This window comes from Leucopleurus acutus, assembly GCF_964270905.1.
Source record: "Leucopleurus acutus genome assembly, chromosome: 19".
Taxonomy (NCBI): Eukaryota; Metazoa; Chordata; class Mammalia; order Artiodactyla; family Delphinidae; genus Leucopleurus; species Leucopleurus acutus.
In genome coordinates this window covers 17,245,268-17,249,664 of record NC_139161.1, presented here as the reverse complement: position 1 = coordinate 17,249,664, position 4,397 = coordinate 17,245,268, and positions in this window count along the sequence as shown.

Genomic DNA, 4,397 nt, shown 5'->3' with positions numbered 1-4,397 from the left:
CCAAAACGCAGTCCTATTTTCTTTCATTTAATATTTAAGTCCTGTGCTGGGGAGACAGGTTCAGAAAAGACACAGTTTCTGTCTTGAAGAAAGAGAAAGATCATCACCTGCCTTGTGACAAAGACTTTCAAAGAGGCCTCGTCAAAACCCAAAAGGCCTGAAAATATCCTGTTAGTTAGGATGGTTGAAACAGGTGATCTCATCCATTGCTGGAGGTTGCAAATTGGTGCAAACTTTTTGGAAGTCAATTCCAAATCTATCCAAATTCCAGTGAAAACCTATCTGAAATTTAAAAGCACATAACCTTTGACCCAGCAATGTCATATCTATAAATTTGTCTTACAGATACACACATAAGTGCAAAACAATTATATGTACCAAGATATTTCCTGAAGGAGCCATTGTTTATAGTAACAAAAGGCTGACATGCCCTAAATGTCCACTAGGTAGAGAATAGAAAAATAAATTGGGACACAAGCAGCCTAAGTGTCCATCGACAGATGAATGGATAAAGAAGATGTGGCACATATATACAATGGAATATTACTCAGCCATAAAAAGAAACAAAATTGAGTTATTTGTAGTGAGGTGCATGGACCTAGGGTCTGTCATACGGAGTGAAGTAGGTCAGAAAGAGAAAAACAAATACCGTATGCTAACACATATATATGGAATCTAAAAGAAAAAGGTTCTGATGAACCTAGGGGCAGGACAGGAATAAAGACGCAGACATAGAGAATGGACTTGAGGATACAGGGAGGGGGAAGGGTAAGCTGGGACGAAGTGAGAGAGTGGCATGGACATACATATCCCACCAAATGTAAAACAGATAGCTAGTGGGAAGCAGCCGCATAACACAGGGAGATCAGCTCGGTGCTTTGTGACCCCCTAGAGGGGTGGGAGGGAGATGCAAGAGGGAGGAGATACGGTGATGTATGTATATATATAGCTGATTCACTTTGTTATACAGCAGAAGCTAACACAACATTGTAAAGCAACTATACTCTAATAAATATGTTAAAAAATTATTGAAAAAAATAATAAATTGTGACACATTCCATATGCTGGAAGACTAGATTTTGTGGAGGCAGATATATTATTAAGTGAAAATAGCAAGGTGTCATGCAGTGTGGAATGTGTGCTATCATTTGTGTCAAACACGCACACACACACACACACACAAAATACTGTTTGTATATATCCAAAATATCTCTGGAAAGATACATTAAAATTGTTTTTCTTTTAAACTGTACACATGTATTACCTTTAAAAACAAAAAAAGAGGCACCAACTGAGTAACGGTGAGCAGGGATGGGGAGGGAGGATATTCCTGGGGAAACCTGCTCAGTCACCTGAGCTCCGAGTGTGCCCAGTGACTGCACAATCATTGCATCGGAGGTGACAAGGCGACAGCAAGTCAGAAATGTCACCCATGCTGTGACTCCATCTCTATCACCTCTGGAGGCCTCGCCCTGTCTTGGCTGTCATACCGCCTGTGCCCAGCAGGGGGAAGCACAGACCCACCAAAGTATTGGTCCCAAACTTCAAGCATCCCTTCTAGGATTTCCTCCTCTGTGGACCAGGATTGGAAAGACACTTCCTGCCAAGCCAACCAAATCTATTAGGTAATAATTGATTAAAATTCCTCCCCCCCCTTTCTTTGTACCTTACAGTTCTGATCAGCATGAGAGAGAGATAATGTAGCCTTGTTGGGCTGATCATTTTCCACACAACGGGTCCTACTTAGCCCAGGCTTGTTTCCATCAGGCCTTGGGTAGGCAGTGGTTGGCAATGGCCTGAGCAACCCCAGGGACCGAGGGTGCAGGCTGGCAGCTATTAAGTCATTAGAGGCTCCTCACCCCCCTGGGATTTTCAGCTGTGGGGCACAACTCCCACTCTTGTCCTACCCATTCAAAGAAGTAGTTCTAAGCAAGAGTAAGCATGAACACCTGGCACCACAGGCTGACTCTCCCAGTCACTCTCCCAGATGTGTTTAGAGTGTGTCCCAGGGACAGAGAGTCTTCTCATCTGCCACAGAATCTTCAGGAGTGAGCACAGTCCTGGGCACAGAGCTAGTGCTAAGTAAAGCCTTGTTAAATGGAAAGAGATAGTCATTGAGGAGAACAGGGACTAAATTCTTTAAATAAAAAAGAAAGAAAGAAAGGAAAGAAAGAAAGGGAGAGAGAGAGAGGTCTTAGCTAATCTCAAGGGCAAGAATCCAAGGGCAAGACTGTGGTCTGCTCTAGGCTGGAGGTGAGGGCAGTGGGCACAGAATGCATCACCTTCTCAGCACACCCAAGGAATATCCTGCTTTGTCTTACTTTGTGGGTCCCTGCCTGGGACATGAAATAAGTGATGACATCTCTCACCCACCAGAGGTGCTGGTGACCTTGGCAGAAGAAAGGCTTAAATCAGGTCAGCCTGGGGGAAGGGACTGGCTCATTCGAGGGCCTTCCTTAAGATTAGATAAATTCCCAGCTCCTGCTTAAACTTCGGTGGTTCTGAATTTGAGAGGGAGGGCAGAAGGAAGAGGAAGCTATAGTGGAGGGGATATTTATGGCCCCTGCCTGGCCTAGAGAAAATCCAGGGCTCATTAATGGGCCCCCGGTCCTCAATGCCTTGATGGTGCAAGGAAGGACCAACTGGGGATCCCCACAAATTATAATAGATGGGGGCTTCCCTGGTGGCGCAGTGGTTGGGAGTCCACCTGCCGATGCAGGGGACACGGGTTCGTGCCCCGGTCCGGGAAGATCCCACATGCTGCCGAGAGGCTGGGCCCGTAAGCCATGGCCGCTGAGCCTGCGCATCCGGAGCCTGTGTTCCACAACGGGAGAGGCCACAACAGTGAGAGGCCCGCGTACCGCAAAAGAAAAATAAATAAAATAAAAAATAAAATAATAGATGGGAGTATGATGGGGGAAGAGCAACTGAAAGAGAAAAGCCTCAAATTCAGGCTGGAGATTGTGCCCAGACCTGGGGTTCTAACCCCCCCTCACCCGGCCTCACCGCAATACTCTCTCATCCTCCGGTCCATCCTGAATGAGATGGCCAATGGGAGGAAGGGGCAGCAGCTCCAAGGCATTGTAGATTTTGGAGGTGGAGAGAAAGGAGGCCTGTTTCTGCCCTTTATTAGCTGTGTGCCCTTCGGCAAGTCACTTAACCACTCTGAGCCTCAATTTCCCCCTCTAAAATGAGGATATCAATACCTACCTTCCCTGGTCATTGTCAGGATGAATGAAAGAAGACCTCTGGAAGTATTTCTGTAATTGCCAGACATCAGAGATTGTTATTCATCAAGGCAAGTGAGAGGCCACCGTAGGTCTCTGGAGGTGACAGCTTCAAGATTTTTTCCCCCTCTGCGGTTCCTGCTCCTTTCCCAGCGTGGATGCTGGCTTTAATCCTCCCGTTCCCCAATACCCGCGCTTCTCCTTGAGACCGCCTTGGTGGCCCCCAGATTTTCGCAGCCTGCCTTTTTCCTTGGGCGCCCCCATTCTAAAAGCACTGGGGATGCCGGCGCAGGCGCAGAGTTGGTCCAGAGTGGACAGGTCGCGGGGGTCTCCGCTGGCCTGGATCTGCGACCCCCGCCCTGCTTTGGGATTCTTATTTGCAGATGGTTCTCTGTGGTCTTCAGCTCGGTCCTGGGCTAAACAGAGGAGGGGAGAAACAAGGGGTGGGGGGCCTGGAAGGGGGTTCCCACCTTCTCCGGCGGGAACCCGAGAGGGGGACGCAGCCCTTGCGCCCCAACGCCGCACCGTCATGGGTCTCCAAGCCACTCTCATAAGTGGTGGCAGTCCTCGACTCCGATGATTGCCCCCTCGGTCCCCCAGGCCGTGACCCCCTTCACCCAGACCCCGCCAGTCGCCCGGCTCCTAGCGAGCGGGAGCCTGCGGTTCTAGGACCCCGAGGCGCGGCCGAGCGCGCCGCCGCCTCTGCCTCGCCTCGGTTGCTCCCGCTGCGGCAGGTGAAGCGGCGCCGGCCGCCCCCTCTGCGGCAGGTGAAGCGGGTCGGTAGCCCCCTCTCCGTCACGCCATGGCTGCGGCCGACCCCCGGCAGGCGCCCGGCGCCCTCCCCCTCCCTCCAGCCCGCCCCCCTGGGGCTGGGTGCGTAGCGGCGGCGGAGGCGAAATGCGGTTTGCGCGCACAGGGAGCGACAGCAGAAGTTAGAAGATCGCCGAGGGGGGAGCCCGTGCCGCAGCTTCCTGCCCCCGGCCCAGCCCTCTGGCCCCGGCGGCCTGCAGCCTGACTTCCTCCGCCGACCCCGCAGCTCGCCGCCCGACTCCTCGGACGGGGCCGCCCCGATGGGACGCCGCGCCCCGGCCCTTGCGCGCCGCTGAGCCGAGCGCCCGCGTCGCCGAGCCCCCGCCGCCGCCGAGAGCCGCTGCCCTCCTCGCCCCCCAG